The 13,007-nt window shown below is 41.3% G+C and overlaps 1 protein-coding gene across 3 annotated transcripts in view; it reads left to right on the top strand.

Moving 5' to 3' along the window:
- The first annotated feature begins 1,370 nt into the window (after nt 1-1,370).
- Nucleotides 1,371-13,007, top strand: part of ADGRG2 (adhesion G protein-coupled receptor G2) — a 78,005-nt gene continuing 66,368 nt past the window's right edge. For all 3 annotated transcript variants that reach the window (XM_089511703.1, XM_089511705.1, XM_089511702.1), the window contains exon 1: nt 1,371-1,459. The gene's annotated coding sequence lies outside the window, so the exon portion shown is untranslated. The remainder of the gene's footprint in view (nt 1,460-13,007) is intronic.

Raw genomic sequence — 13,007 nt, 5'->3', positions numbered from 1 at the left:
AAGGGAGGCACTGGAAAATGAGGGCATTCAAGAAAAATAGAGGACATTACAAAGGCTAAAAACCACTTCTACAAATGTAGATTCAGGCTTCATTGGTGTTTATCAGACAAGGGAAATTGGAAGTATAATCCAATGGCAATCCGAACGCAATCATGGGGTTTCATGTTATTATGTGATAGACTACCACACGAAATTTTGGGCAATGGCAAGCTATTTTGGGGCAACGGGAAGCCAGTTTGAACGCAATTCAGATTCACGTAAATTTGCTGAACTAGCAAATTCATGTAGATGCGTTCTGGCCCCACTTTCTTTTCATTCAAAATTAAGAGAAATTCCTCCCGTGTGATAAAGTCCTTAGCCATATTCCAAATGGAGGACATTTTGGGATCATTCCTGGACAGATGAAATATAGGACATGTCCTGGACCTCTGGTTGCAAAACTTCGGTGGCTTTCCTAGTCTTCTCTGGGCAGAGTGAGCAGATATCATAACCAAGAAAGAGGACAAGACACTGGAGAATGGAGGACCTGGCCAAATCAAAGCTCCAAAGACCCCTATGTATGTCAATCCCTGCTTCTTCGCCTTGCTCCAAATGGAGGATGTTTTGGGATCCTTCCTGGACTGAAGGCTGAACTGGAGGACAGGTCCTGGAAAAAAGGAGGACCTCTGGCTACCCGGCTCAGGTAGGACATTACTAATAAATAGAAGCTAAAAACCCCTCCTATGAATCTGAATCCCTGCTTCTTCGCCTTGCTCCAAGTGGAGGGCGTTTTGGGATTCTTCCTGGACAGAAGGCTGAAAAGGAGGCCCTCTGGCCACTCTCCTCAGGCTGCAAAACCAACATGGCTTTGCTAGTCCTCCCTGGACAGGGGGCCCACAGCGGAGGAGGAGGAGGAGGAGGCACCAGGAAAGGCAGGACCTCCAAGGGGAAAAAACATGTGGGAGACACTCCACAAGAAGAGCTTGAAAGCACTCTCCTCTGAAGGTGAACCCCGGGTGCTTTGCCATGCTAAGACTCCATCTGAAAGGGAGAAGAAGGGGACCCTGTCCCTCCCCCCCCCTCCAGATGCCTTTCTCTTGTGCTTCCCGCCTTTCTGGAGGTTGTTGTGGGGGAACACCCCTTGGCCCCTTCCCCACCCCCGCCCACACATTCCCAGGCCCAGGCAGCAGGGCCTCTCTCGGTGGGGCTGGCCAGCTTTTCCCTCCTCTCTGCTGCTGCTGCTGCTGCTGCTTCTTCCCGCCTTCCTCCTCCTCCTCCTCCTCCTCCTCCTCTGCCTTGGAGGCAGTGGCATGAGCTGCTCAGCTGCGCCTTCAGCAGGTTCCCCTCAGGAGGAGGAGGAGGAGGAGGAGGAAGGAGGCGAGGAGGGAGACCTTCCTTGGGGTCTCCAAGGAGCAGCAGGAGGAGGAAGGCCAAGGAGGGCTCTCGCTCTCTCGCTCTCTCTCTCAGACCCCGGACTCAGGTGAGAGCGGGCTCTTGGGAGGCAGGGAAATGTCTGTTGTATCTGCTTGGGAGGAGCCTTTCCTGCTTATTCCCCTTACAAAGCAACATCACATCAGCCTTAAGAGAGGATGAATGGAAGGGTACAGGATGCGTCCGCACTGGAGGAAGAATAACCCGGTTTGATAGTACTTTAAATGCTTTGGCTCCATGCTCTGGAATTCTGGGCATGGGAGTCTGTTGTGGGAGCCACAACAGACTTCCATGCCCAGAATTCCAGAGCATGGAGCCAGAGCATTTAAAGTGCTATCAAACCGGGTTATTCTTCCTCCAGTGCGGACGCAACCAAAGTGGGGGAAAGCTTCCCTCAGCACTCAGCGTTTTCAAGGGATGAGGAGTGGGTCCAGATTTGTCCAAAGGGGCTTTTGGGAAGCTTCCTTTCCCTCCCTTTTTTCTTTCTTGGAAAAGCTCTCAAATTGGAAATCCTGCCTCAGTTTTTCCGCCAGTCCCACAGTGATGGAATGAGGAGGGGAGGGAAAATCAAAGAACACAAATGGGAGCCTGGCCAGGATTCAACCTCTTTCTTTTTCTAACAACCCAACAAACCTCCTCCTCCCTCAAAGGCAGGTTAGGGCCAAAACACACTGTGGAAAGAATCCAGTTTGAGGCCACTTTAGCTGCCCTGGCTCAGTGCTAGGGGATCCCGGGGATTGTAGTTGATGGTATCCCTAGAGCTTTCTGGACAGTTCTCAGAATCCCCTAGTATTCAGCCAGGGCAGTCCAAGCAGTCTCCAACTGGATTATTTCTACAGTGTGTTTTGGACCCAAAATCAGTAGGAAAAGGGATCTTGGAGCACCTTTGAGACTAAATGGAAGAGAGAAGTTGGGAGCGTGGTTTTTCTAGTACACCTCTGAGCAAGCCTAGGGAGTTTATCACACTGGGGCTGATTTCGACATTAAAGAGAGATTAAAGCGCATTAAAGCATCCTGCAAATGGCAAGTAATTGTGCAAATGATTATCACATGTAATTGCACAAATAAAGCAATATCGGGAATGCATGGTCGCTGAAATCCCAAAAGCAAAAAGATGCACATTAATGCTTCTTTGTGACCACTTTAATGGTGGGTTTTGTGCGAAGTCGTGTGAAATCATTATGTGTAATTACATGATTTTTCCGGGATATTCATGGGATAAACTCCCAATCTCCTTCTCATGATAAACTCCTACGAAAGCTTATGAATTTTTCTGTTTTAGTTAGTTTCCAAGGTGCAACAAGATCCCTTTGCCGAACAAAATAATGTTTCACAGACTGAGTTGTTTTGGCTCAGAAGCAAAAGGTGGTTCTGCTGTGGGCATGAGACGATCAACAGGTGTAAGGGTTGTTTTTAATCTATTAAAACAAGTTGGTTTCTTTCACCGCAAAGCGCTGGAATTTATAGGCAAGAAATCTCAGGAAATTGAAGTGGATGATGCCCAGTTGGGAGGATACTGTTGCCATCTTTTTTTGATGCCAATTTAATTTCATGCCTCATCCCTCTTTGTTCTTGAGAAGTACTGGAAAAGTTTGTGTGATGATTGCTGAAGGTATGGACTTTCCACTCTTCCGGAAATAAAGCCAGTGGATTAGTCGATCTAATCTGTGTTACTGATTTTTGAGAACATGCCAGATAAAATTAAAGAAGAATAAACAGAGTAAACTAGATGGTAGCTTTCACCCCCACCACTCAACATTATGCTTCAAAAAGGCTTGGGATGACAGATGCCTTCTTCGCACTATTTAATAAACCTAGGTAAATAAGAAGTGTGTAACTGTTTGAGGGTAACTGTGGAAGCGCTTTTCATTGTGGATTCTAATAGGTCACCTTGTACCCATTAAACATAGTATATGTATGGACAACAATAGATGCCATTAATTTCAGTGGGGCATAATTAAACATATTAAGATTGCAGTCCTAAACTCTCTTTGCTAGGAAATTAGTCTCATAGAATTAATAAGCAGAACTTATTTCTGTGTGACATACCGAATAAGAGCTTTCTGTTGAAAAAGGACAGTCAAACAAAAGCCCTTGTTGTGTCCTGTTGATTTCACTTGAAGAGCTGAGAGGAGCTGTCATCTCCACTTGACATGAATGAGCCATGTAATCTAGTAGGTTGTGCATCTTTATGCAAGAATTAGTCCCACATCATTTCAGTAAGCTTGTTCCCAGGTATGTGTGCTTTGCCAGTTCAGGAATCATGTGGCCTTCCAGATGTTGGATTGCAACATTCTTCCCCATTGGTTATGCCAGTTCGTGCTGCTGGGAGTCCAAAACATCTGGTGGACCCTATGAGTTCCCCCTTGCTCTCTAAGCCTTAAGGAAGGGAAATATAACACTGTGGCAGAGCACATGGTTTACATCTAAAAAATTCTAGGTCCTGCCAAATGTACTCCAAGTAAGACTGAGGAAAACTCTTGTAGGAAATCCTGGAGAAACTGTCTCCCATCAAAACAGTGTTCAGTACAATACTGAGCAAAATGGATCAATGGTGTGATATGGGAAGTTTTCTTTAAGACCCTATGTTTCTACAAGACCAAAGTTTTAAGATTTTCTACATTGGGATGGGCCATAACATCTATCTCACTGAGAAAAGTTTTTAACATTTGTTTATTGGATTTATATGATACTTCTCTAAATGAGACTCTGGCAGGTGACAGCAAGGTATGATTAAAACACAGATAAATCCAATAGTAAAATACAATTATATTACAATACATTTAGTTTAAAAGAAATATAACACCGTTTAAAATGTAGAGTTAAAGAAAAAACAAAGTATTCACACTGTTAAAAAGTCACTTCCTTTTGGCAAATTGTTAGTTGCCAAAAGTGTCTCTAGAGTTTGTTTGCCTACTGGTGGAAGGAGAGCTGGGAGACTGTCACCCTGAAGATCCTGTCTGATGTTGGAAGCTAATGTTTTAGATGATTTTAATTGGTTTAAATTTTAATGTGATATTTTTAACATTTTTTTTGTCTGTGAGCCACCTTTGGTCCCTTCTGGGATTAAGGCGGCATTCAAATGAAGTAAATAAGCAGAATCAGGCCTGGTTAGTTGCTGGACTGGAGACCACCAATAAATACGAGGTGCTGTAGGCTAAATTTCAGGGAAAGGTATTGGCAAATCATCTCTGAGTATTCTTTGCCTAAGAAAGCCCTGTGAAAACCATGGGGTATCCATAAGTCAACAGATGACTTGAAGGAATATATGCACACCCTTGCTCCTTAGTAGTGGTTCAGAGCCACCAAGATCAACACATCTTGTGTTGTCATTAGATGGGGCTCTGAGGATGGTTGGACCAAAAGAAGGCCCTCCCTTGAAGATCCCAAAGTCCAGATGTGCCTCATGAAGAACAATGCAATCCTTGAAATAACCTAGTACCAAGTTCTATAAGGTTTCTGTGCTTTTTAGTTAGGGCTGAAAATAGGGAGCCACTGAAATTGTCATAACAAGGCAGTTGCTTCATCCTGCCTCTTTAAAAAGTGGTAAAAGTCTACTGAAATCTGAGTGGCTTACATTGCAATTTCCACAGGATGTCTGAGAGGCTACAGTAAAAAGACCCATAATGTTTGTCTTTTAAAACTCTGAAGAAGGCAGCACATTGCCCAATCTCAATACATAAGCAGATAATGAGTAGTACTAAGTAGTAAATAATACAGATAGCATGGGTGGTGAAACAGGTTTTTCAGTATGTTTAAGGATAAGGTGGGAGAGTTTCTCATTTTAATGAAATGCATTGCAACTTCACTTCTTATGAAAGGAGAAGAAGTGATTTACTAGCAAAAACAGTGCAAGTGCAACCCACAGAATGAGCACCTTGAAAATTAGATGTTTTAATGCCTAATAGTTTCGCTGTGAAAGAACTAAATGCTTACCTCTATCTTTAAAATCAATTAAATACCCATGTGCTAAACGTTGATTAAGGACCTAAATATCCCAAAGGTGCCAGATCCTGTCTGATCTTGGAACCTAAGCAGGGTCAGTTCTGGTACTCTCCATTATCCATCATATGTCTGCAATGTGATCCCTAGTGCTTTCTTTCATTCCTGAACCCTGTTTGGACCTCTGGGATTTCTCTCCATGTATGATTGGAGTCTATGTTGCTTGTATGGGAGATTAGTGTTATGTTTATTGTTATTATTGATTACGTTTAAAGCCCTGCATGGGCTGGCCTCTCCTTATTTATCAGAGCTTCTTTCTCCTTACCTTCCCACTCATGCTCTCCGTTCTGGTAGTCAAGGACTGCTGGCCCAGCCAAGGATTTTAATTGCTCTGTCCCGGATCTGCCTCTTCTCACTTGCTGCCCCTCACTCCTGGAACCTCCTTCCCCCATGGACCCAGTTCATCACCTCTTTAACTAGCTTCAAAACGGAGTTAAAGACAATACTGTTCAGGGAAGCATTCCCAGACATTACCTGATTGTCATTCAATGTTATTTTAATTTGTTGTCTGCTATAGTCTATAGTTTGAATGTTAAGATGTATTAATATATTATGTTTAATTATTAGAATGCATGCCATAGGCAGGTTTATTTTATCTATTTTATTTGGTTCTATGTACAGTGCTGTGTAAATTTATAGTGCTTTATAAATAAAGCTTAATAATAATAATAATGGTAATGATGATGATAATTTCTTACCTGCCTCTCCCTATGAATCAAGGGGGGAAATAACAACAATCAACAGACAAAAAATATCAGTTAACAAGATATTAATTAAAATACACTTGTCCCTCCATATTCGTTAGGGTTAGGGGCACAAGACCCCTGTGAATATGGAAAAATCGCAAATAACAAAAACACTGTTTTTACCTGAGAGAACATCTCTCTAGGAATCTCTAGGTCCTCCAGTGCAACTCTGTGGTCAATGTCCAACATACAATGACCATAGAATGGCACTGGAGTAGCTACAAATGCCTAATAGAGTATTCGCTCTAGGAATCTCTAGGTCTTTCAGTGCAACTTTTAGTTAAAGTTGACCACAGAGTTGCATCCGTGAATAATCAAATCTGCAAATATCAAAGTCGCAAATATAGAGGGATGACTATACATATCAATTTAAAAGGACAAATAAGATGTACACATTTTAAAACAATCCACATTTAAAATTCATCATTTAAAATTCACAATTTAAAAATCATCTAGCTGTCTGACAGTTGCCAATCTAGAGTCCTGCCTGACAGCAGTAAATGTCCTCTAGAGGACATGAGCATATGGGGCAGATTATATGAGAGGAGGCAATCCTGTAGGTTGCCTGGACCCAAACCATGTTGTGTTTTAAAGGTAATAACCAACACTTTTTACCTTGCCTGGAAACCAATTGGCAGCTAGTAGGCAACTCTATCATGGAGTTTTCTTGGCAAGATTTGTTCAGAGAAAGTTTGTCATTGCTTTTCCCTAAGGCTGAGAATATGTGATTTGTGGGTTTCATGGTTGAGTGGAAAATCAAACCTTGGTCTCCAGAATCATAGTCCAATACTCAAACCACTTTACCACACTGGCTCAACATACCATGCAGAAATATCAAAGCACAAAAGTGTTGGAACAGTGGATTTGAAAAGAGACTAATTGAGATAAGGTACTATAAAAAGGTTTTATCTATAAATGTTTAAAAGGGGAAACAAACAATATATGCAACAAAATCATACAAAACCCATGCATACAAAAGATACAAAATAAACCATAGTAATGGCAAACATAACAATAGCAAATAATACAAACTATATAACATAAGCAAAAAACGCAAGTATAATGCAACAGAACAGAAGGCTAAGAAAAGAATGAGCACAAGAGGAAGGCTCACCACAAAGCTAGCCTTACTAAGGCTCAAAAGTTGATTAGAGCTATGCATATACAGCTGTAGGTCATCTGTGTTCTCAGTAGCTCTCCATTAACCCTGTAATGGTTATTAACCCTATTATGGCTCAAGTGTATAGCTTGTTACTATTCCAACAAAATGTCAGGGTGAAAGCAAGCAGGATTTCATCACTAATTCTAACTTATTAAAAACAGTGCAGTCTATAGAGGTGAGGCCTATGGATAAATGGAAGTAAATCCCATATAGTTCATGGAAAATACATGTTAATGGAGAAGATAATAAGTATATTTGCAGCTGAGCATACTTATTCAGATGCAAGTTTTTATTGAATTAGTGGGGTTTGCTTCAGTATAAGTAGTGAGTTACAAAAAAAGAGGCTGCATGTTGAACTACACTATCAGAATGCTACTGTAATATTAACTGTGTGATAGATTTGAATTAGGCAGTGAGGAAACTGAAATAGCGTTTTAGGCCAGTGGGAACGTTCCCAAAGATTTCTTGTACCTAGGGTCAAACATTGCCCAGAATGTAACTACAGTCCAGAGACAAAAGGGAGACTAGGAATGGGAAGGACAACCATGAAAGAGCTGGAGAAGATATAAAGAGTAAACATATACAACTAAGCACCAAAATTAGAATTGTCCAAGCCATAGTATTCCCAATCACTATGTATGGATGTGACAGCTGGACAGTGAAAAAAGCAGATAAAAAGAAAATCAACTCTTGCTAAGGATAATATGGACAGCCAAAATGACAAACAAGTGGGTCCTTGAGCAAATCAAGCAGGAAATACCCCTGGAGACCAAGATGATTGAACTGAGGCTCTCGTACTTTGATCACATCATGAGAAAACATGGCTCATTGGAAGAGACAATAATGCAGGCAAAGGTTGAGAGTAGGCAAAGGAGAGGTAGACACACTCGGTGGCTAGACTCAGTTAGGGAAGACACAGGCATGAGTCTGCAGGAAATGAGCAGAACAGAGGAGGACAGGAAAACTTGGAGATGTCTAATTCACAGGGTTACCATGAGTCAAAGTCGACTCAAGGGCAGATAACAATAATAACAACAATAAATAATAGAACAATATTTCCAATAGCAAGAAGCAGCATTCCTTCCACATCTGTTTTCTCCCAGAATCTTCTGTGGCAGAGTTTAATGCAGTAGACAGACAGATGCATCATGAATAAGACAAAAGGTTGTGATGTGTATCTTTCAGCATATTATGTTGTTTTCTTGGAAGGTGTGAATGTTACAGGCCATAGTTGAGCAAAAACTAAGCAAGAACCCTGAAGTACTGTTGATTTCAATGGGAGATTTAAGAACATGTTTATTAAATATCTCTGTTTAAGTGCTCAGCATTAGCAGAATTATATCCTGATTATATAGTTGTGTCTTTGATGTCACATCAGGCATAAAATTCTCTCTTATGTGGTTTGGGATTGAATTACACACAGTGTGTCATCTGATACTTCTAAGGAGTAATTTCTTTGGTCCTGCTTTATTTTCTTTTTATTTCTGCTATAGTACACCTACAGCTGAAGCTGGAATCAATAAGATGTAAATGAAAGACTTCACTGCTGAGCATTTCCACAGTTTTAGTTCTGTATGATGTTTGTCCAGTTAATAAGGGTGGGGCTATAGCAGAGGACTCCCTCCCAATGGTGAGTGCTCAGGATGTTAGAAAGTACAGTATCTGCTTGGGTTAGGTTTCAAGAGCTCAATATGGATAACAAAATCCATGGATGCTCAAGTCCCATTGAATACAATGGCATAGTAAAATAGTGTCCCTTATATAAAATGGCAAGATCAAGGCTTGCTTTTGGTAATTTATACAGTTAAAATTTTTTTCAAACTGTGGATGCTTGAATCCTTTGGATAAAAAATCCATGGATACAGAGAGCTGACGATATAGCCGAACAAAATATGGAGGTCCAGGGTAGGGTATGGGAACCAAAGAGCTGTGTGAACAGTTTTAAAGAAAATGTTAGTTTGGGTCGTTTTAAAGGGACTTGAAGGGAAAATGAGCAGTGGCATTATTCAGATTTCTAAGGAATAAGTCTAAACATAAGGTCAGCAATGGAGTAAGAATGGACTTCTTCAAGGAAGCAGGAAATCTTACTATGACTAAGGGTGATAGACTTGGAGCTCAGGGTTATGGAGCAAACGTCATGGGCAGGGAAATACCATGTAATATGAAAATATTGACTGCTAGAGTGACATGAAGGTAACATAAGGATAAAGAATTTGGTTGGACCTGGGTCTTTCAGAAAGACAGTGTAGGGATTTAAGGAAGGACTTGCCATGTGTGTCAGTGAAAGATATTTTGTGGTAAACATCACAGATATTTTTGCTTGATATCAAATAGAGGTATACCTCAGTTAATGAAGCAGATGTGTTCCTGGATCTTACTACTTTAACAGAAACTTTGATACCAGAGGTAGAAATAATATGGAAAAATTAGGGATAGATTCTGATATCACAAAAAAGAAGAGAGTTCATTTCAGGAAACATTTTATTTAAAACTAACAATGTGCACATGCAAAATTATATGACCTAGTCAGATAAGACTTGCATAAGTAAACAGGAACATTATGAATCTTTTAGAGAACATTTAAAGCCTTCTTCAAAAATGCATCCTGGGATGATTTTTTAAAAACTTTTAACAGCTTTCACTTGTCTTATACAGTCATCCTTCCATATTTGCGGCTTTGATATTTGCGGATTTGATTATTCACGGATTTCATTAATATGTTCTCTCTAGGACTGTCTAGGTCCTCCAGTGCAACTCTGTGGTCAACTTTAACTAAAAGTTGTACTGAAAGACCATTTGTAGCTACTCCAGTGCTATTCTATGGTCAGTGTATGTTGGACATTGACCACAGAGTTGCACTGGAGGACCTAGAGATTCCTAGAGAGGTGTCCTCTCAGGTAAAAATAGTGTTTTTGTTATTTGCGGTTTTTCCATATTCACAGGGGTCTTGTGCCCCTAACCCTAACGAATATGGAGGGACAACTGTAATTTCTCTTTTGGTGGCAAAACTTTCAGATTTGTGTGTGTGTGTTTTAAATGTTTAGGTAGCTAGTAAGGCAGCTTAATCTGTTTTCCCATTTTCTTTCTGTTTTGTTCTTCACACATACTCAGTGATGCTACAGGCAGCTCTTCATCTTTCCTGTGGTACATAATCACATACAGTTAACAGCAGAATTCAGAGGCATAGCCATTGTTGTATGCAAAGGGATCTTGTTGTAGCACTTTTGAGCCTGTGTGAAAGAAATTGTAGCATATGCTTTCATAGACTTGGTCTACTTAGATGCATGGAGTGGTGCATAGGGAATCTGTATGGTTAGCCATAGCAATGCAGAATATGTGGGTATGGTGATGTGGTGACAAGTTCAGTTTGAACAGCTACAGTAAAATAACCTAGAGTAGAGGAGATTCCCATTCATCTCCAGGTCAAGCTTCATTGCATTGTTTATTACAAACATGCTGCTGCAACTCAACCCTGAAAGTCTGTCTTTCTGTATCCCTCATTCACCATCCTCCAATGCCAGTGCTTCAAAACAAACAAACCTCCAGCCAGACAGATCACAAGGGGGGGGGGGGGGTCCTATAAAAAATACTTTTGTTAAAAAATAGAGCTTCTTTTGGTCAGAGGCTTTTCTAACTGAGGTATGCCCCACCGTGTCAGGGAGAAAACGTTGTAGTAGCTAAGAAGAGTTGTTTTTAATCAACAGCAGTATTTCTCAGTGAAATACAATGTATATCTCTACAACACTCTAGATTTTCAAATTCTCTGGCTTTGAGATTATTGATTTTGTACATTCCAGGGTTTTCAATTATTTGTTTCAGACTAGTTTTAATTGCTTGTTATTGATTTCTGTGTTCTGTTTTTTATCTGTTATGATTAGAAAAAGTTTTATGGTTTATATGGTTCAGCTATTTTGATGTTTATATCCAGTTGCTTTAAATTGTATCTCTAATTGAATTGTGGTCTTCTGATTTAATGTGTCTATAACCAATTGGCTGATATCCAACGACTCTGAAAAGTAGCTGAAAATATTTTAAGCAAACAGATAGATATTGTTCTGAATATGAGGAGTACAGAGGAGAGAGGAATCAAGAGTTTAAAGCCAAGGCTTATTGGTACGTGTGTGAGTGAGTATATGAGAGACAGACAGACAGACAGACATACTCAAACATATTGAGTATGGAATAATGATGAACCATACAAGAGGAAATATCAAAGAGAAAGCTGAAGAGGTGGTCAAATCCTGTGGCTATTAATGGCTATTTCTATAGAACAAAATTCCTAAGTAAAACAGCTGGATGAATGTGATAAGTACCCAGGTGCCTGGACACTAATAGCCACAGGATTTGGCCAGGGGGTTATTGACACATTTTGTTTTGTAATGTGACTTTGCAGATAATCTCACTCATGCATTCCCGATTTGTTGTTCACACTATTTTTAAAAATCAGAACCATATTTATGTGCATCTCTGTGATTTATGTTGCTCATATATGTCAGCACTGTGAAAAGATAGGGTCAATGACGTTTTTGAAACATGTTCAGGACATGCAGAGTTCTATCCTGGGTCTGTATCAGTTATTCACACAGCTGACAAGGTGATTTTTCAGGAAAACTTGGGGGGAAAACCTGAGTTTGAGTATCTTGGGAGGGTTTTGGCAGCACCCTCCCCCCTTAATCAGATGCATTTGAAATTCCTGTGAACAACACAGATTCAACCCATGTTCTAGCAGGATTATTTTCAGTGTCTGAATAACCCAGGGGCCCCAGTCACCAAGGGACAGTGGGCAGGATGATAGAGGGCTAGGAACACTGTTGTAGCTCACTGATAAATCACAGATTAATTGGGGAAATGAGATGGACTGAACATACAAGTACATATTTGTGAAGTTCATACAGAATGGAAATAGGCTAGACTTAGCTGGTCCTTCCTTAACACCATTTGGTCCAGAAACAGAAGGATTTTGCAGCAATGTTGTAGGGCTCTAAGGCAAAGTGCCAGAACATTTTGATGAGCTGGGAAAGTGATAGCACCTGCTGTGAGAGAAGTTCCTGGTTCAGGGGGAAAAGGCCAGGTGGAGGAGTCAAGACTGAGAGGGCTTGGTAGCTGCTTTGTAAAGATAGTATGGCGGGTTACAAACCGCCATTAGGGACGTCCTGAGGACGTCCCAGTTTGAAAAAGGGGCGTTTCTTCTAGACGCCCCTTACCCTATCACGAACTCAGTCCGTACAAAATGGCGGCGCCCTGTTCATACGGGCGCCACCATTTTGACGTAGTGGACGCTCTGCATCTGCACGTGGCGCCCCGGAAGTGATGCCGCGAGTGCGCCCTTTGGCACTCGTGGCGCCTCTTCTGGGGCCTGAGAAGAAGCGTGATTTCCGCGCTCCTTCTCTGCAGCGTCCGGGAGCCGCGTCGTTTAAAGGCTGCGGCTCCCCGATGCTGCAAGCGGCGGCGGAGGGAGAGCGCTGCAACCCGGCGATTTGTAACCCGTCTTAATGAACAATTCCTTGCCTGGTTGCCAATCTGTCTGAGCTATTAGTGGAACACACCCACAGCTTTGGGTAACATCACACCTGACATGCTACTCTGTCATTCTGTTTCCTTTAGGTGGAATCTCCAGTCTCTCTCTCTCTTTCCCACTGTCCTGTTTTGAAAAAGGCAGTCCCAAGTAATCCTCTGTTGTCTCACTT

Source organism: Sceloporus occidentalis, unplaced genomic scaffold (assembly GCF_023333645.1).
Source record: "Sceloporus occidentalis isolate IW3139 unplaced genomic scaffold, rSceOcc1.0.p SCAF_2, whole genome shotgun sequence".
NCBI classification, from domain to species: Eukaryota; Metazoa; Chordata; class Lepidosauria; order Squamata; family Phrynosomatidae; genus Sceloporus; species Sceloporus occidentalis.
Note: the sequence above shows the minus strand (reverse complement) of the source record. Positions and strands in the feature narration are given on the sequence as shown.